This window comes from Acanthochromis polyacanthus, chromosome 14 (genome assembly GCF_021347895.1).
Source record: "Acanthochromis polyacanthus isolate Apoly-LR-REF ecotype Palm Island chromosome 14, KAUST_Apoly_ChrSc, whole genome shotgun sequence".
Lineage (NCBI taxonomy): Eukaryota > Metazoa > Chordata > Actinopteri > Pomacentridae > Acanthochromis > Acanthochromis polyacanthus.
Window position 1 is genome coordinate 17,241,986 of NC_067126.1, and position 21,462 is coordinate 17,263,447.

Consider the following 21,462-nt stretch of genomic DNA (forward strand, 5'->3'; position numbering starts at 1 on the left):
CGGCGCTCTAGGAGCCTATTCGTTGCACTGATTGGTTGTATACCTACCCAACTGCTGCAGAGTGATTTGATAGACAACCTTTTAGCCCGCCTCCCTCCCTGTCGAGCGTGCCTCGACCCTTGTGCCTTCAGAACATGGGTCTAGCAGGGCTAGGCTAGGTAGTTGTGGTAGTGATGTCTAAATGAGTAAGCAGGTCTTAAACAGTTTGCTTTTTACTAAAGTCTGGCCCCAGACCTCACGAGTGTGACTCAGCAGTATCGTGTCCTTTCAAAATCAGCTTTCTCTCGTTAACAGACTAAGCAGAAAATCCTTTCCCTGTTTGGTTTAGCCAACTCAAATGGCATTTTCCCCAGTTGGTGCCTTGTGAGCCAGTTTGTTGAACAGCTTGATGTCCCTGGCCAGCTCAACCCTCGTCCTCAGACCCTCCCTCAGTGAAAGTGGTCTAGACCTCTCCTACACACAAACACACACCTGAGCACACACACACAACAACAACAACAGCGCACTGGTGTGAACAGCGTGGTAACTGTGCATATCATTAATGCAGTGTCATGTGTTGTATCCTAAAAAAACAGCTATTTATCATAGGTGAAACAGAAGTTAAGGTGCTGCAGCTTTTTTGTGTCCAATACCAGGTTTGAACACAGCGCCAGAACCTCAAGAACTCTGAGACATCATTTTTATATTCTAGCACTAATCTGTTTGTGCTCCATAAGACCTCATGACATATGAGGACATATAAACTCAATATTTTTAGTAGAACATGACCAAATCTGGAATATGAAGTGCAGGCGCAGTACCAGTCAAAATTTTGGACACACTTTCTCATTCAGTATTTTTTTTCTTTATTTTAATGAGTTTCTATATTGCAAATTCATAGCGAAGACATCAAAACTATGAAAGAACACATATCGAATTAGGTTGTCACACAAATCAGAATATGTTTCACATTTTAGATTCTTCACAGTTGCCCCCTTTTGGGTTGATTACTGCTTTGCACACTCTTGGCATTCTCTCTCGATGAGCTTCATGAGGTAGTCACCTGAAATAGTGTTCCAACAGTCTTGAAGGAGTTCCCTGAGATGCTGAGCATTTGTTGACCCTCTAGCCTTCATTCTGGATTGGGTTGAGGTCAGGTGACTGTGGAGGCCACATCATGTCACGCAGCACTCCATTCCTCTCCTTCTTGGTCAAATAGCCCAAACACAGCCTGTTTGGGGTCATTGTCCTGTTGAAAAATAAAAGTCGGTCCCAATAAGCCCAAACCGGATGGGTTGGCATGTCGCTGCAGGATGCTGTGGTAGCCACACTGGTTCAGTGTGCCTTCAATTTTGAATAAATGGTTGTATTTTCTGCAAAAACCCAAATATTTCATCTGGAGAATCATGTTATTGTTTTCTAATGTATAAAGTGAATGATTACAGATTACAGTGTTCTGTTCAAATGAAGCAACATTTACAGAGGAATTATTGTAAGAATGGACCATACCATTTTAATAAATGAAAGAGACAACTGATAAAAGTGTTTGACCCTAGATATGACATGCTGAATTTTTCTAGGTGTGGATTACAGTTTCAAATATGCAGACAAAATCATATCTGGACTCTGTAGTATTTTGCACAGCAGAGGACTTTTTTTCACATTGAAACAAGCCAGCCAAGTTGACTTTTGTATGTGGCAAGGAATCCTTCTGGACCCCAAGAGTAGACTCAGAACCCACTGGAGTCTTCTTCCACCACAGTCTGACTCTAAATAAACAACACAAGGTGGATATATAGATTATTTTATTTCCAAATGTCCCAAATAGACCAATGAATGCAGCTAAGTCATTACCCAGATAGCAAACTATGGGTGAATCAATGTTGAATCTATGTTGAGACCTAATGTAGAAATTATACAGAAAGCGCAAGGTTGATAAAATGTTGAGTCAACGTTTGCTTTTCAACCATAAATCACACTTTACCCAGATAGCAAAAGATGTTAAATCAATGTTGAATTAGGGTTAAGAAGGTTGAATTTTGGTTTTGGTTGAAGATTGATGGTTGGATCAACGTTGATTCAACAACATTTTGTCAACATTGAAGTTTGTGTTTAAAAGATGCCATTGAATCTACATTGTATTTTGGTTTAATTGAAATGTTTGACAGGTCAATGTTTAATTAATGTTGAATCTATGTTTGCAAACATGTAATCTATGTAAGCAAACGTTGACTCAACATTTTATCAACCTTGCACTTTCTGTATAATTTCTACGTTAGGGCTCAACATAGATTCAACATTGATTCACCCATAGTTTGCTATCTGGGTATATACTTGCAAGTAGTAACACACATTCTCGCCTTTTTGAATTTCAGTTCTTATAAAATGTATTCTGTCCAGTGATTTCACAGTTTCACAAGTTAGATAAGTTTAAAAAATTAGAAACTTGAGAATAAATGAAAATAATTTACATTTAATGTGCAACACAACCACAGCTCAGGTTAACAGGAGAGCAGCCACTATCAAGACTTCAGCCCAGCCAGCAAGGCTCCACATTGCTGCACCTGTTGGCAGAAAGAGAAAGGAAAATTAGACAGCAGACTCGAAAGGAATATAAAATCAAATCTTCTGAACCTCAACTTAATGCCTTTACATGTCAAATTCAGCTTTCTTTTAATGCTTTGTTTTTAATTTAATGAATCAGCATGAATGATGTCCAGTCCTGTGGGCCTCTGTAGATTTGGTTTGTTCAAATTAATTCTCAATTTGACTGGGACCAGGAGAGTTTGGAGAAGAAACCAAGATTTCCCAGCAGAACATTGTGTCTTAATGAGATTATCAATGTTATTCATTTCACCTGTCAGGGATTTTATTGTTGTAGCTTAACAATGTATTTCTATATACAGGCTTGAAGTGTAATTTATAAAAAGACAATACTACTAACAGTCCCATTTATATTTTTGCAAACATAGCATTCGCTCAAGTCACTTACCAAAGAAGGAAATAAATGAAACTATACTGTACAAGAATAAGAAAAAGGAAGGAAATGCTTGGTATCTTCCTCCTTGTTGCTCTTTCACTAGTTCCTTTCAGCATTATTTATTCTAAAGGGCAATGTACAAATATGTACTAGCCTTTGGATGGCTGCAGAGCTTCTTTTAACTTACCTTTGCTTAAAATGCTGGTGGCTTTCAAAGTCGTACTTATAGTTGGGTTGTGGCTGAAACAGGTCACAGACTGATAAGGTCCTTTAGGAATATATATAGTGCTGTTGGAACTGTAGAGGCTATCATGAGGGTCCTGAATTGCTGTGTTGTGTGCATCCTTCCAGTCTATAAAATCGTAGGAGTTGTTAGAGAACTGCAGCTTCCACTGTACCAAAGGTGCAGGGAATCCTCTTTGTGTAGTGCACACTGCGGTCCTTGTGTCAACGTTTAGAGCCAGACTGAGGTTCTTGTAAGGGACTGAAGAGAGAGAATCACACAGTGTAGTTAAGGTCAATAAGAAAAACATGATCCTCACCACTACTTTAAAACATATAGAAATCTTTGAAAGTAATTTCAAAATAATCCCCCCCCCCTTTTTTTGGTGAGATGTCAAAACAAATTCTTGTCCAAAGCTAGAACCACCTCCAAAACATTTTGATTTCTTGAGTTACAACCAAAGGGTGGCTACCTTACTGAAGCACAATTTGCACAATTATACTTTGTAGTAGATGAAATATCTGTCATTTAAAGTGTTTGTAGAGCTCACTCAGAACTTATTTATATTTAACTGGTGCAAATACAAAAAATACAATTCTATTTTTTTCCTCCTCTATCAGGACAGCATTTCATAGATAAATATGGTGTGATGGTGTCACTCTTCAAAAGAGAAATATCAACCATAACCAGCAACATACATGCATTAGAATACCTTATTTAGAGAGCTCTGTGACCAAATATAACAGAAAAATACACTACCATTCAAAAGTTTGGGGTCACATAGAAATGTCCTTATTTTTGAAGGAAAAGTTATATTTTTTTCAATGAAAATAACATTAAATTAATCAGAAATACAAGCTAGACCTTTTTAATGTGGTAAATGACTATTCTTGCTGGAAATGGCTGATTTTTAATGGAATATCTACATAGAGCAACATTTCCAGCAACCCAACCATCACTCCTGTGTTCTAATGCTGTTTTGTGTTAGTTAATTGTGTTGAAAGGCTGACTGATGATCAGAAAAACTTTGTGCAATTATGTTGCACATGAATAAAAGTGTGAGTTTTCATCGAAAACATGAATTGCCTGGATGACCCCAAATTTTTGAAGTGTGTTTTAAGTTATATCACAGTTCTCATCTGTTGAACTCTTTCTACAAAAAAAGTAAATCCTTGCCTGCAAAAAATAACAATTTATAAAGAATAATTTATTAAGAATAAGAATAATAAAACTAGTCTAGCACTTATGTATACAAATTAAAGAAGTGAGATGCCATTTATTAGTTAGTGAGCTTTAGAAATTATTCTTTTGTGACATTTGGACAGAGCCATGCTAACTGTTTCAAGCCTTTATTCTATGCTAAGCTGTCCATAGAAACACACTTGAGAGATAGCTTTAGGTTGTTTTTCCTGCAGGAATTTTCAGGTTGTTTCATGACAAACAACCTGGCTTGAGAGGCTTGAGAAAATATGCATTCAAATCTTCAAAACTGTGTGCCATAGCAACAAAAAAAAAATGGAACTGTCACATCTAGTTAAACACCACCTTCCTTTCCACCTTTTTCTCTCTAAACATGATGTTTTAATTGCTAAAAATGTTTGCTACCATGAGCTATACTGTTGTAATATCAGCTGGTTTGTCAGGCAATGAACTAATGCTGAGAATAATGACTAAATGTTCATAATGTTTGTATTAAGGCGTTAATGATGGCCACAGTGTGTTGCCATATACAGCATATAAGCTGCATCTTTCACTTGGCATGGCCTCAGAACAAAAGTTGCAGTAAATATAATGTACACTTTCATGTCCAGGTAAATAGGTAGTTTTTCAGCTCCTACCTGGACCTAAAAAGCTACTGTGTAAGGCTCAACACTCATTGGTTCAATTTGGGGAGGAATCCTGCTGTCCTCACGATGTCGACTCGACATGGAATAGCAGCCTACTCTTCTCTAACACTGCCAACGACAATGTGAAATTTACAATATCGACTAACATTAAAAACCTTCTATTGTCATTGTTTTAGTGTATTCAGAGATAAAGTCGCAGTCCAAGCTGCTGGATCTTCTACATGTTCCAGCTGTAGAAAGCTGCTAAAAGACAATATTACTCTTCTCTTCTATTGAACTATTTTTGTGAAGAAAAGCGACATTTTCATCCTTACCTGCGACATGTAGGTTCATTTTGCAGATCTCGCTCTGACTCCATCTCCCTCCACTCTCAAAAATGGCTGCAAAAGCCTGGAAAATTCTCCCGTTATCCTTAAGAGTCACGTTTTTAAGCATGATCGAAATATTTCCTGTTTTCATGTCCTCTGGGAAGGCTGTGATCCTGTGCTGATAAAGTCCAGCTACATGCTCTGCCATGATGCTTCCTTGGTACATAGAGTACAAAACTGCCTTTCTGTCATCTTGCCAGAAAAAGCGTAGATTCTTAGGGTCAGTAGGACTAGTGTTCATACGACATTGAAGAATCACTGAGTCCCCGACAGTAGTATTGACATCAAGTGCCAAAGTTGCTGAAAGTGCTGTAAGAAAAGTACAAACTTAAGGAATCTCAAAAAATGTCCTGTTGTCAGCCTCACAGGTTGTAACACCATCAATACCCCAACACTGAATGTTACATGCTAATTTGAAACTAGTTTTAGTTCCAAATTTGCCAACTTCCATGAATCAATCACTGTGTATTTCTGTCAGTGACAGGAAAGAAATGCGCATTAAAATATCATATAAAATTGCAGACAACTTACCTAACAGGAGACAGCATACCACTAGAACAAACATTCCTGAGTAGACAAGCTCACTTGCCACAAACACCAGAGAGAAAAGCACTTTAGCTTGAAGTCTGTGTCGGCTGGACTTTGGGGATAACTACAGTGTTAAATTGGATGTTCATGAGAAGCTAAGACCAACAGACTGCCGTTTCCTCTTCTGATGTGGACAGATACGATCACTGGGTTTTCCACTGCTGCATTTGTGCTGACCATTTAAAAGCAATGAAACTATAAACAGTCTACATTACTGTCTAAGTGTTGCAGTGATTTCCTGGGTATTTGAGATTAGGTCACATATTTTCCTTTAGATCATGATGAGGGGCGTGGAAAAAGCCAGTGACTGCTCTGCATGTTCTATAATCTTTATAACCTGTCCAGTCTTTAGGGTCGTATTGTTGGTTGTCTGTCTGTTACTCACTGTTCATATTTTCTCCTTGCAATCTTTTCACTCCAACCAGCTGAGCCAGAAACCCCTCTTCCCGAGTCTCGTAGGTATGAGATTTCTTCCTTTTAAAAGGCAGTTTTCCTTCCCATTGTAACCAAGTGCTGCTCCATCAGAAATTGTTCAGTTCCTCCCTAGCAGCACATTTTGCTATTTATTGTCCTTTATCCAAGAACAAGTTTCAAATTTGTAAAGACTCCAAGACTATATCAGAGCTGTGTTTAGTCATCTCAAACATCTATGGAGGTGAACTGAATCTCAAAAAACAATAATAAAATAAGTAACAGTTACAACGGATCTGTATCCCTTTTAGAAGAGCATAACAGTCAAATTATATTTGTCTCTATTTACTAAAAAGTCATGTGACAAAGTGGGTGAGAACTCTCATTTCTCCTTTCCTTTGATACTCTCATGTTACACATTACACAACATCTTTCTGTGTATTTTGCTTTAATTGAACCATGCTAATGCAACATTGCAGCACATACTATCCTGGGTTTGTTGATATTTCATTAATATTGTGTTACAGTTTACATCCATCTTATGGAGGAATAAAGGAAAACACACAGCCATGATTAGTATCAGATATCCTTTATTAAGTGACAGGTAAAATGTGGTTGAATTGCTTGTTCTCTTCATACTTACCTCTCTTTTAGTGATGGACAAATGATACCAAGGCTTCAGAGCTTTTATCTATAAACACCACCGTCTTGTAACCAACGGCAGTTGAAGCTTCGGACGTCATCGTTGTTTCACTTCAAGCTTCATCACTTCAAAATGTTTCAAAGCGTTTCATAGGCTCAGAGGTTTCAATGCATTTCATTGGGTCAGAAAATTTCAGTGTGTTCTGAGTCAATGACAGCTTGACACAGGTTTGAAAGTTTTGAGTGGTTTAGTGCTGTACAAGCTACAGTCAGGGACGAAAGTATTTGCACCCCTGGAATTTTTCCAGAAATTACGCCATTTGTCCCAGAAACTGTTGCAGTTACAAATGTTTTTGGTATATGTGTGTTTATTTCTTTCATGTGCATTGGAAAAACACAAAAAAGCCCAAATTTACATAATTTTACAAAACATTAAAAAAAATGGGCAGGACAAAATTGTTGGCACCCTTTTAAAACTGTGGGTAAATCATTTTATTTCAAGCATGTGATGCTCGTTTAAACTCACCTGCGGCAAGTAACAGGTGCTGGCAACATAGAAATCACACTTGAAGCCAGTTAAAATGTATAAAACTTAACCTTTGTGTTGTGAGCCTAACGGTGTCACACCAAGCACAGAGGAGAGAATGAAAGATTCTTAAGTCTGAGGACTTAAGAATCAAAATTGTGGAAAAATATGAACAATCTCAAGGGTACAACACCATCTCCAGAGATCTTGAAGTTCCTTTGTCCACTGTGTGTAATATAATCAAGAAGTTTATAACCCATGGAACTGTGTCTAATCTCCCTGGATGAGGACGGAAGACAAAAATTGACAAAAGAATGCAACGCAGGATAGTTTGAATGGTGGATTAACATCTCCACTCAACTTCCACACAAATTCAGGCTGTCCTGCAAACTCAGGGTGCAAAAGTGTCAGCTTGTCATTATCTGAATGAGAAGAAGCGCTATAGTAGGAAGCTGAGAAGAACCCCACTGCTGACAAACAGACATAAAAATGCCAGAGTGGAGTTTGCAAAAATGTACCCGAGTAAGCCTCAATCCTTCTGGCAGAACATTTTGTGGACAGATGAGACCAAGGTAGAGCTTTTTGGAAAAGCACACCATTCTACTGTTCACAGAAAATGGAATGAGGCCTACAAAGAAAAGAACACAGTACCTACAGTCAAACATGGTGGAAGTTCAAAGATGCTTAGGGGTTGTTTTTGCTGCCTCTGGTATTGGGTGTCTTGATGGTGTGCAAGGAATCATGAAATCAGGAAAATATCAAAAATATTTTGGGCTGCAATGTAGGGCCTAGTGTCATGAGTGTTCCAGCAGGACAATGACGCAAAACATACTTCAAATAGCATCAAGAAATGGTTGGACACAAAGCACTGGAGAGTTCTGAAGTGGCCAACAATGACTCTGGAGCTAAATCCCACTGTACACCTATGGAGAGATCTCAAAATTATTGTTGCAAGAAGGCAGCCTTCAAATCTGAGAGACCTGGAGCAGTTTGCAAGAGAAGAGGGGTCCAAAATTCAATTAGAGAGGTGTAAGAAGCTTGTTGATGGTTATAGGAAGAGATTGGTTTCAGTTATTTCTTCCAAAGGTTGTGCAACCAAATATTGACTTGAGGGTGCCAACAATTTTGTCTGGCCCATTTTTTGAGTTTTGTGTAAAATTATGTAAATTTTGGCTTTTTTCTTCTGCTTTTGTGTGGTTTTCCAGTGTCCATGAAGGAAATAAACACGTGGATACCAAAAACTTTTGTTTTTGCAGAAATGGTGTAATTTCTGGAAAAATTCCAGGGCTGTTAATACTTTCGCCCATGACTGTACACAAATGTGTCTGTGTCCAGAAAACACCAGCTGGATGAGGCCTTTTTTGGATGTTATTGTTAAAGATGGTTGGCCTTTTTCTGTGGTTGAGGATGAAGGGTTCAGAAACTTCATTAAAATCTTGGACCCTCATCTGAGCACATTCACTTTTAGCTTGCCATTGTCTGGTTAATGTATCTGATGTCCCTTGAGGTATTACTTTGCACAATGCCTTCTGCCTATGTTGTATGCCATCTGCATGTTTGCACATGTCTGTGTTTCATACTTAATACCTTGATCTCTGTGTGGGAAATGTTGTTTATGTTCTCATGTTACTAAAATAAAAACAAACAAAAAAAAATCAATCTTGGACTCATTATACTCCACTCCAAGCTGCAAAGCTGTAAAGGCAATGGTGGAGTCAAGGTACACGATCACCAAAGAGAAGGCAGAAATTCAGCAGGCTTTAACTATTAGCTTGACTGCTGACATGTGGACATCAGTCTACATGGATGCATACCTTGGCGTAATGTAAACCTGTCATTATGTGTCAGATGGCATAGATCTGGCTAATGTGCTTTTTGGTGTACAGTATTTTCCACTGACCCACTTAGCTCATATCACAGAAGTCACTACAGATTTATTAGCTGAGTGAGGAATAACTGAAAAGGCCTGTGGGACTGTTACTGATGAGGCTCACAATATTGTGTCACACTTGCCAACCACTTGAGAAATAACATGAATGAAAAATTCCGTGGCTTGTAAGAAGTGAACTCCCTGTCTGTGGCCACCATCCTGGATCCATGGTTCAGAGGTTGGCTTTAGCAATCAAAGCAATGCTCAGGCTGCGGTTGAAAGGCTGACACAGCAGTGTGCCAGCCTTATTAATGATTCGACAGAAGATGTGCCTCTGGATGATGCAGCAACATCTGCCAGTGCCAGTGAAGAGAAGCTTGTGGGCTTTGCTGGACAGCCATGCAGAGTGTCGGCACTACACCAGCATTGAGTCATTCATTGTCTTTCTGTCTGTCTCAGATATTTGAAAGAGCAACATCTGGCAAGAGCAGATGATCCCCTGAAGTACTGGGCAGCAGGTGGGACATACACTGTGGAAACTGGCATGTAAGTATCTGTGCATCCCAGCATCTGCTCCCTGTGAAAGGATATTTTCTAAAGTTGGGGAGCTGGTGAGCCAGAAGAGGAGCAGACTGAAGGCCATCACAGTAGAAAGAAATATGACTTTTAAATAAAAATCTGTTAAGAAAAAAACCTTTGACACTTTGTCTCTGTGAATAAACATTCCTGATGGATCATACGAGTCCCCAAATGACTGATAAAATATTAGCTTTAAAGGTTTTCTTTAAAAAACACTCAACAAAAAAACAAGATGTTTCTGACTTCATCCAAACACCATGATCAGTTGCAAAGCAGGAGGGATGGACTTTTAGTCCAGTTTTTACATGAAGCTTAAAGATCTAAATGAACCTGAACCAGCATTCATATTCTTCATATTCTGTCATTTAGATTTATTCTTTGGTTTAATCTGGAATGTGTTTTAGAGTTTGGGTGAGTGTGTTTGCATATGAGTTTTAGTTTGTTCCTTTTAACAAAGAACTTAGTTGTATTTCTAAGTGCCTAACAAGGAGACTTTCTTTTAATGTGAAATGATGTTATGATCATTATTTAGTATAAATGAACAAAATACGTGAATGACCACACAGTCTTTTCTGAACTTTTATTGCTGACATGGAATTGAAACAGTGTCAGCGCTTCAGTCGTGCTCTTGAGAGGTTGCTATGGCTTCAGTTGTCCACCAGATGTCTCTGTCAGTAAAGCCATGAAGCTTTGAATCTTTTTTGGCACAATTGTATGGAAAGCCTCAGTGTTTCATGAGGCTTCACCTCTCCATCGCTACGTTCTTTGTTCCTTTGTTCTGACTCACCATGCAGGACTAGTGTTTGGGAGGAGGCTGGCCCAGCACTTCTTTAATTTATACAGCTGATGTCAGACTCTGACATCAGCTATATGTCAGTGGTGGAGTGGCCATCCGGCATACCGGGCACTGTCCCGGTGGGCCGGTGTCTAGTGGGACTGGCCAACAGGTTCCCCTGGACCTGTAATCAGTAAACTGTAATGACATTTTAAAGTTCACGGGTCGCTTCTATTATCCCAGCGCAGCTTTTCCAGTTATTACATCGTTGGTTATCAGCTCAGGAAACACACAGACCAATTACATAAGAATTCAGGCGCTACTCAGCCAATGAGATCTCTGCGTTGTAGTTGTAAATGTCATTATTTACGGTTGTGTTCACATTATAAATAAGTTCATATGGTTTAAAGTTAAAAATAGTATTTCATAACTTGTAACTTCATGAATTAAATTAGTTAAAAGAGTAAAAGGGTTTAACGTTCCATGTAGGAACTAAAGTTGCACGGTTTTTGTTCCGCCACGGACTAAGAAAGGGACGGCACAATCGCAGGACAGGTTCCCGAGCCGATCTGGATACATTTAAGTGATTCTATGGACCGCAAAGACTAAGGACACTCTCATGACTGGCAGTGCAACGAAGTATTATTTGTATTTGTTTGCAAATGTCTGGACTGTGATTGTCATTGAAAATTCTGTTCTGAAAGTGCTTCTACTGTGCATAATTGCAGTTGTCACGGCGCTAGCTCGACATTAGCCTGATGTGAGCTTGGCATGAATCTGGCGCGTGAAGATGAAATTGCTTCAAAGGCCGTCATGAATAAACGCCCGTTCCAAACAACTACCTGCGTCTGTCATGGAGAGGTTACAGTAGTCACTAAGCAAGCTCAGCCTTCAGTAAACAGTTTAGAGGCAAAGGACAGACAAGAGGACAGAGTAGATAGAAAGACAAATAACGTGACACAGAGAAGAAAGTAGCCCTTCACATGCTGATTATGTTCGGCTAAAGATACAGTTATGAGGCAGTTTTCTCAAGCATGAATATAATCCAAACCAAATACCATACCAGACAGATCAGTGAGCTCCAAATGTGTTTGAGAATGACCCTGACACCATTCAGACCACGATTCAAAATACTGACAGGACAACTTGCAGCTCAGTTCTCCCATTAAGCAGTAGGGATATAAGGGGAGAGATATAAGATCGGAAAAAAATGTGAAAGTGTTCAATTCAGTGGCAGATCTTCCGTGGGGGTACCGGGGGACAGTGGTCCCCCCCGTGATGCGATCCCCGCCCCCCCCCCCCCCCCCCCCCAAAAAAAAAAAAAAGTTAAAACACCCTAAAAACACCCCTCTATACTCGACCAAACTTAGTACAGACCGGTTCCCCCTTCTATAAATCTGCTTGGAACCTTTCACTTCCTGTTTGTCAAAGTGGCCTTCTACCTGGACAGGTTTTGTAGAAGCTCATGTCACAAACATTTTGGGTAACTGCACTTTAATATGGATGGATGACACTGAATTAGAGTCTGTTTTAATGAGACTGAGTTCACATGTGTAGCTCTGTCATTAAGTAGGAAATTATTTCTCAGAATTCACAGAGGAAAGTCTAAAATGTTTGCTAGGTTAGCGTCCCACATGTTCTTTGGCTCAGCTAAAGCTAACTCTCTCCAACTTCTGGATCTCTTGAGTTGCTTGTTGTCAAAATATCTTGTTATAGGTGCTGAAGCTCAGAAAGTCTGAGATGTTTGTTCAAAATAAGCTCATTCTCAATCTAATCTGAACTGTCCTCTTTTGTTTGAACTTTCCCTAAACTTCGGAGCTAATGACAGAGCAGTACATCCAGACTCAGTCTCATTTATGTAGAGATTAAACTTCAGTGTAATTCATTGATGTTAAAGTGCAGTTTTTCAGATGTTTGTTGCACATGCTCCCGATCAAACCAGTCCACGTGGAAGACGATGTGAAGAGAAGCTCCAGAGCTCCGTGACTATTATTGTAAAGGTAATAACAGACTGACACTCACAACACTGGAAATATATCATGGCAACTACAAATATACATTCCAACAATATCATCAGCATCTTTACTCTTAAATAAAATAAAGTCAAAATAAAGTCTTATTTTAACTTTATTTAGTTATTTATTTGTTTATTAAATAAGACTTTCTCCAGACCCATCTCAGAGTGTATCCTTTCGTTGTCTCCAGGACATCAGATATTAATATGATCTGTAAATAAGTTATCGTGCCATTTTATATTATTGCCAGGCGGGGAGTGTATTGTAACTTTCATTTATTTGTTTGAACCACTGGGGCCTGAAGGGGGCATAATTGTCTTAGGCCTCGTTGTTTGCAGTTAGTGGTCATATGATGCTGCTGCCTCAGCCAATTGATCGGCTTGACCGGCTTGACAGGAAGTGCTAACGGCTTCATTAGCGCGAGAATGCTAGCCTCTTTTCACCATCTACCAGTTTGTTAGTAACCCTCTGGGAGGCAAAATAAGTAAAGATGCTGATGATATTGTTGTAATGTATATTTGTAGTTGCCATGATATATTTGCAGTGTTGTGAGTGTCAGTCTGTTATTACCTTTACAATAATAGTCGTGGTTTCAGGCTTTGGAGTACCTTCAGGGTAGTTTAGCTTTAGCTTTGATTCAACTTTCATACCTTATTGCTTACAAGTCCCCTGCAGCGGTTTTCTTATGTAAATTAATCCATACTTACCGGTAATACTGATGTGTTTAAAGTCTTAAGCAATTTGGACTGTTATTGACCAGCATATTCTGTATGTTTATTTCAATTTCACACTTCTCTGTATTAAAATCGGTTCAACTACCACATTGGCCTGTTCCTTGGAGGATGCGGTACAGGGGAGAGTTTAGCTGGCTGTGAATCCCAGTATAGGACAGGAGTCACACTGGGTGTAACAGTACAATGACTATCACACATTTACGTTGGAAATATATGACTTTTAATTAGACATTGTAATGCAAAAGTTGGATTTCAATTTAATGATGTTCAAAACCTTGTTGTTGGTTTCTAAATGTTTTCTGACACTCGGCCCCAAAGATTAAAACCTTCTACGATTCACAAGCTGCAACAGTTCACACATTATCAACTATCTTTCTGACTAAACTAAGGTAAAAAGTGAAAAACTGCCTGATTCCTGCATCACGAATGTAAATCTTTTTGATTTTTATGACAGTAAACTGAATATTTCAACCCGCCCGGCCAGCAGGCAGATGGGTCCCCCCTATTTAGAGCCAGGTTCTGCTTGAGGTTTTTTCCCTGTTAAAAGGGTGTTTTCCTTGCCACTGTCGCCTTTGGGCTTGCTCTGGGGGTCAGGCATATGGGTTCTGTAAAGCGTCTTGAGACAATTTGATTGTAATTGACGCTATATAAATAAAATTGAATTGAACTGAATTGAAAATATTTTTGGGTTTAACATTTTATAAACCAAAACAAGAAATGAATTTCTGGAGAAAACAATCAACAGATTAATGGACAAAGAAAATGTGTTTTCCAACATATATGGCTGAATTCCTCCAACATTACAAGGTACATACAATTTAAATTCAATTTTATTTATATAACGCCAATTACAGGTCAAATAGTCTCAAGACACTTTATTTTTATATTTTTTTGTAATATTTAAAATATGACAAAGTAAGAAATTTAAGCCTCTTGACTAATGCAATTTATTATTTGGTTTTTAAGAGACTAATCCACAATTATAATAACTTTCTCCACTAAAATTAATAAACATGAGGTAAAATAGAAGGAACAGTTTTAAGTCCTGCAGTCCCACGACAACAAGAATAAAGTTTCTCATCAAAAACTAAATCTGCTGGTGGATTCCATTAAAGTCCTAATAAATGATAATAAAGTGTGATACTAAAGGTTTTTGGTGCTAAAAATCTCAAAGTAAAATATGAAGTTGAACATCTGGATGGAGGCTGATAAAAGTTGACCTCCCTTCATTTCTTTGGAGCCAACTCCATGGATTTTATGGATGGTGGTTAAAGACCTGCTCTTCTAGTCACCTTCCTTCGAGTCGCTGTTAAAAGTCACTCCATCCTCGCCAACTTCAACACCTTTCCATGACAACTTGTTCTGTCTCCGACCTCGTGGAAACTCAGGAAAACTCCTCGAGACTCGAATTTTCGAAAAACTCATGGGGCGGGGAAGGGTGTGGTGGGCAGTGGGGGAGTAGAGGGGGGCGGTGGGGGGAGGGGGGAGGCTGCCACCCACCTCTCCACCTACTCTCCGCCTTCAGTCGTCCACTAAGACAGAAAGTGCCGCTGCGTCTGTGCGTAACGGCAGCGGGTCGGTGCGCCATGACAAGCAGCACATACTGGAGCCGATGCTTTGCTTCACGGGGTCCGGAATGGCAAGAGGGGACGTGGTGGGTGTAGCTGGAGTACACCGGTAATGATGAGGGGGATAGCGGGGGTTGAAAAAAAATGCATGAATATAAAAAACTTTTTTTCTTCTTTTTTTTAATTTTTTATTTCAAATCAGTACTGGGGTGCAATAACATAGTTCATACTTTTTACAACAAATAATAATAATAATAATATATAAATTTAAGTACAAATTTACATTCCTGTGATTTGAAAAGGGGATGGAAGAAGCTTACGCTTATAAGGCTCCAGCCCCTCACTCGACATCACTCACAACAACAGACAATACAATATAACATTATTACAATCACAATCACAATCAACAAACACAAGACAAAGACAAGACAACGACAGGCCCACACATACTCCGACCCCACACCCCTCTCTCCCAAAAGAGCACATGACAGACACACAACCAAAAGAAGCAGGCAGCAAAACTTGCTGGCTACTCCCTTTGCACAAGTATTTATATGTACAACATCAAAGTAATGTCAACCATACCCAGGGCCATGCACACACAGTGAGCATGAGTCTGTTCATGGTTGCGTTATTAAATCGTTTCCTCTTGGTACTTTTCCATTATGTATCTTTTAAATGTGATTTTAAACCTAACTAAATTTTTACAAGCTTTAATTTCTTCAGATAGGCTGTTCCATAATATGACTCCCTTCACCGAGATACACATAGACTTTAGGGTTGTCTTTACTTTGGGCTGGTATAATTTATCAATTCCTCTCAGATTATATTTATGAAGAGCATCTCTGTTTTGAAATAAATTTTGAATGTTATTGGGCAATAATTTTTTTGATGCTCTATACATAATTTGAGTTGTTTTAAAATTTACTAAGTCTTGTAATTTTAAGTTAAAGGTATTAAGAAACAGTGGATTAGTGTGATCATTATACTTCACTTTATGCACAATTCTGATGGCTCGTTTCTGCAGAGTAACTAAAGGTAACAAATTAGTTTTATAACAATTTCCCCACACTTCAATACAATAGCTCAAGTACAGGTAAAAGCCAGAAAATTAGAATATTTTCATAAACTTGATTTATTTCCGTAATTGCGAACAAAAGGTATAACTTTTACATTATATGTAATCATTGCACGCAGACTGATGCACTTCAAATGTTTATTTATTTAATTTTGATGATCATAGGTGGCAACAAATGAAAATCCGACATTCCGTGGGTCAGAAAATTAGAATATTACCTGAGGCCAATACAAAAACAGGATTTGTAGAAATGTTGGCCAACTGAAAAGTATGAACGTGAAAAATATGAGCATGTACAGTACTCAATACTTGGTTGGAGCTCCTTTTGCCTCAATGACTGCATTAATGCGGCGTGGCATGGAGTCGATCAGTTTCTGGCACTGCTCAGGTGTTATGAGAGCCCAGGTTGCTTTGATAGTGGCCTTCAGCTCTTCTGCATTTTTGGGTCTGGCATTCTGCATCTTCCTCTTAACAATACCCCACAGATTTTCGATGGGGCTAAGGTCGGGCGAGTTGGCTGGCCAATTGAGTACAGAAATATCATGGTCCTTAAACCAGGCACTGGTAGATTTGGCACTGTGTGCAGGCGCCAAGTCCTGTTGGAACATAAAATCCCCACCTCCATAAAGCAGGTCAGCAGCAGGAAGCATGAAGTGCTCTAAAACTTGCTGGTAGACGGCTGCGTTGACCTTGGATCTCAGGAAACAGAGTGGACCGACACCAGCAGATGACATGGCACCCCAAACCATCACTGATGGTGGAAACTTCACACTAGACTTCAGGCAACGTGGATCCTGTGCCTCTCCTGTCCTCCTCCAGACTCTGGGACCTCGATTTCCAAAGGCAATGCAAAATTTGCTTTCATCAGAAAACATAACTTTGGACCACTCAGCTGCAGTCCAGCTCTTTTTTTCCTTAGCCCAGGTGAGACGCTTTGCGCGCTGTTTCTTGTTCAAAAGAGGCTTGACACGAGGTATGCGGCAGTTGAAACCCATGTCTTTCATGCGTCTCTTGATGGTGGATTTTGAAGCACTGACTCCTGCAGCAGTCCAGTCCTTGTGAATCTCCCCCACATTTTTGAATGGGTTTTTTTTCCACAATCTTCACCAGGGCGCGGTGATCCCTGTCGCTTGTACACTTTTTCCTACCACAGTTTTTCCTACCCTTTGCCTCTCCATTAATGTGTTTGGACACAGAGCTTTGAGAACAGCCAACCTTTTCAGCAATAACCTTTTGAGTCTTGCCCTCCTTGTGCAATGTGTCAATGGTTGCCTTTTGGACAGCTGTCAAATCTGAAGTCTTCCCCATGTTTGTGTAAGCTTCAGAACTGGACTGAGAGACCATTTAAAGCCCTTTGCAGGTGTTTTGAGTTAATCAGCTGGTTAGTGGGTGGCACCAGGTGTCTTCAAACTTGACCCATTTCACAATATTCTAATTTTCTGACCCACGGAATGTCGGATTTTCATTTGTTGCCACCTATGATCATCAAAATTAAATAAATAAACATTTGAAGTGCATCAGTCTGCGTGCAATGATTACATATAATGTAAAAGTTATACCTTTTGTTCGCAATTACGGAAATAAATCAAGTTTATGAAAATATTCTAATTTTCTGGCTTTTACCTGTATACCATTATAAAGGACTGATACAAGATAAATAAAGCTCTCTGAGTGAGCATCAGACTACATCGTTTCATCACACCAACACACTTAGCTACTTTTGAACGTAAATGATTTATATGAGGCTTCCAAGATAGCCTTTCATCAATGATTACACCTAAAAACACATTTTGCTTTACTCTTTCAATAACTGTATTACTAACAGTAATTTGCACGGGTAAATCCTTATTCCGTTTCCCAAACAGCATAAATTTGGTCTTTTTTAAGTTCAGAGACAATTTATTTATGTTAAACCAATTATTTAACTTGCACAATTCTTGAGTTACTGCATTCTGAAGATTCTCCAAATTCTCTCCAGAACATAAAATATTAGTATCATCTGCAAAAAGTATGAATTTCATGATTTTAGATAATTTACAAATGTCATTAATGTGGAGTAAAAACAATGTTGGCCCAAGAATTGAACCTTGTGGTACCCCACATAAAATGCTCCGGTTTAGAGATTTATATTGATCAATCTGTACAAACTGCTGCCTATCCTCCAAATAGCTTTCTAGCCAGTTATGTGGAATTCCTCTAATACCATATTTTTCCAGTTTATTTAGTAAAATGTCATGATCAATCGTATCAAAAGCCTTCTGTAAATCAATAAAAATTCCAATAATAAATTTATGTTTTTCAATACAGTTTGTGATTTCCTCTGCAAGATCAATTAAAGCAAGTGATGTTGATCGTCCTTGTCTAAAGCCATATTGAGCGTTGGATAGCAAATTATTTTTCCAATAAAACTGAGAAGTCTTAAATTGAATAATTTTTCCAGTATTTTTGAGAGCTGCGGCAAAAGGGAGATAGGCCGGTAATTTGTAAAACAATGTTTGTTTCCTGATTTAAATAAAGGGATTACTTTAGCTACTTTCATTTCTGAGGGAAACTGTCCACATTTAAATGACAGGTTACAAATATGTGTGAGTGGCTTAACAATTGCTTCAGCCACAAGCCTAATTGTTCTCATGTCTATTCCATTAGCATCCTGTGATATTTTATTACTACATTTCTTTATAGTCTCCAATACCTCATCCTCATTAGTTGGAGTAAGATACATTGACTTTGGATTTGTCTCAATCAAATTACAGAACTGTTCACTGCCACTTGGAATATTTCTATGCTTCTTTTTTTTGCGCATTTATCATCTATTTTTTCTCATTTTCAAGGTTTTTTTTTTTAACTCGAGTCTCGTCTCGACCGTTTTTCTCAGGAGGTTGGACTTCAGCCTTTGTGCTGGAGGGTTGAACCCTCAGTTCCAAGACTTTCCAAAGCCTCCAGACCTGCCAAGTCCTCAGGACCTGAGCTTTCACACAGTCTGAGGGCTGAAATTTTCTAAGTCCCACAGCAGGTCTCTGTTAGATTTAACTTTCAGACAGTCCAAGGACTGATATCTTCTAAGTTCCTGAGTAGATCACTGTTAGTTTGGACCTTTTGACAGTCTGAGGGCTGAAATTTTAAAAGTTTCTTAGTACTCCTCTGTTAGTTTGAACTGTCTGGTTAACAGAAGCCTTAAAACTTGAACATGAGTCTTAATTTCACATTTAGACCATCCAGCTGAGTTCTTCTCAGACCTTCACTTGTGGGGTTTTTAGAAATCCTGACCAAACTTTGATTCTTTTCACTGAACAGTAAAGTTTGTGGAGATCAGAAGGTAACATTAGTTTGATCGATGTCTTCAACTACTCATAGACTTTATCTGAAAAGCAGTTTTCTGAAATGAGTTCTTAGTAAATCTGTCCACAGTCAAACCAAGAACATAGAAAGAGGAAATGTTTGAAGAAACAACTTGATGTTTTCATTTCAGACTAGAAAACGCTTTAAGACCTTTATCTGTTTTTGCTCTTTTTGATCATTTTATCATCTTTTCTGTTTAATTTGATCTTCTAAAGTCCAACGGGTGTCTTTTCAAATGTTTTCTCTTTAGTTTGATTCTTCTTAAATGTTTAGTTTTAATCTTTTCTCACCTTATATTCTTTTCTAATGTCTGATCTGATTTTGAAATGTTTTGTCTTTTTAATTTTTAATTGTTGTCTTTTCAAATGTTTTATTGGCTTGTTTGAAAAATTTCCTTTTCTTTCTCAATGTTTAATTTTTAGATTAAATCTTTAAGGTTTTTCTTTTTATGTTTCACAACCTTTTAATGTTTAATTTTCTTTTATTTGCTTCATTGTATTTTCTCTTTAATTCCTATTTAAAGTTTTATTGCCTTTAAGATTTAATATTTTAATTAAACATTTAATTTTTTATTAAATGTTTTGCCATTTTAAAGGTTTAATAATCTAATTAAATAGTTTGTATTTTTAAAATGTTTAATAATCTTCTTGTTTAATTGTATTTTTTTAAAATGTTTAATTATCTAAAATATTTCATCTTTAATGTTTAATATTTATTAAAAATGTTTAATTTCATAATTACATGTTTTGTAACTTCTGTTTAATTATTTAATTAAATATTTTTTCTGTTTAATATAATTTGTTTTTAATATTTAATTTTCTTTTTAAGTGGCTTTTTTCCTTTGATTTAATTCCTTTTTAATGTAGTTTATTTCTTTAATCTTATTTCTGTCAAGATTTTAACCCCAACCTTAAAAATGAAACAAACCCTTAAATCACAAGAAAAATACTTCTGTTGTCACAATCATGAGTTAATCGGTTATTCAGTTTATCAATTGAACTTTATTTGTTTAGCACCTTTCACACAGCTGACAAAACTAAACAAGCAAAGAGAAAAACTATGCTAAAACTATGATTAAAACTCAAAAACATATTTTTATTTTTTTTAAAAAGATTTAACATGGTAATAATATATATTGTGTCTAGGGGATGGAGGGAGTTTATTGAAGTCATCTTGGGCTCACACAGTAAATCATTTAAAATAGAAACTTGATATTCAGTCGAAGGAAACTGGAAACTGCAGAGCGACAGAAGAACCAACAATATCTCCTGTTTTCTCCTTTAATGAGTCGACTCTTCTGGTGCTTTCAGACCAATGAACTACAGACTCTTCACAACCAAACTCTTTGTACAGGACCTCACCACATGGGTCAAGAAGGTTTCCTTCTTATTTCTACTCTGAAGCGCACCTTCTCCTGCTCAAACTGCTGACAAATGGTTCTGCTGCTCTAAAGTCTGGTCTCCAGAACTTCCTAAAAACTCTCCAAGTCTCTTCTGCTGCAGGTTGCTTTGTAGAACTGTTCCAGAAAACCTCACTAAACCACAGGGAGGGGCCTCAAGAAATGAAATCGCACAAAAACCAAACTGGCATAACCCAAACGCTAAAGTCTCCTGCAGCCTACCAGAGAACCTCTTTAAAAAGAGAATCAGGACAGGAACTCTTACCTTCTGGACAAACAACGTTGGTTCACAAATAAGAATACAGAATGTGTCTGACTAAAAACCTATAAAGACTCACTACAGCCAAGATAAAGACAACTCAGCTGCACCAAATCCACTAATCACTGCACACATTAGCACCATATGCTAACTGTGGCTAAAGAACCACATTTACCAAGACAACTATCCAGTACAAAGCCCTAAAACACCAAGAAACACATTAAAGAGGATTTTACTACTGGGAGCTGCAAGCCAATGCCTAAAAAACAAACTAAAGCAACG

The 21,462-nt window shown here is 38.1% G+C and overlaps 1 long non-coding RNA gene across 1 annotated transcript; it reads right to left on the bottom strand.

Annotated features, from left to right (window-relative positions):
- Positions 1-828: 828 nt before the first annotated feature.
- On the bottom strand, positions 829-6,600 carry LOC127537140 (uncharacterized). The gene is made up of 5 exons (XR_007946637.1): positions 5,929-6,600; positions 5,344-5,706; positions 3,147-3,443; positions 2,451-2,543; positions 829-1,748 (listed from the first exon to the last, which is right to left on the bottom strand). It is a non-coding gene; the product is annotated as an uncharacterized LOC127537140 (long non-coding RNA).
- Between the last annotated feature and the right edge of the window lie 14,862 nt (positions 6,601-21,462).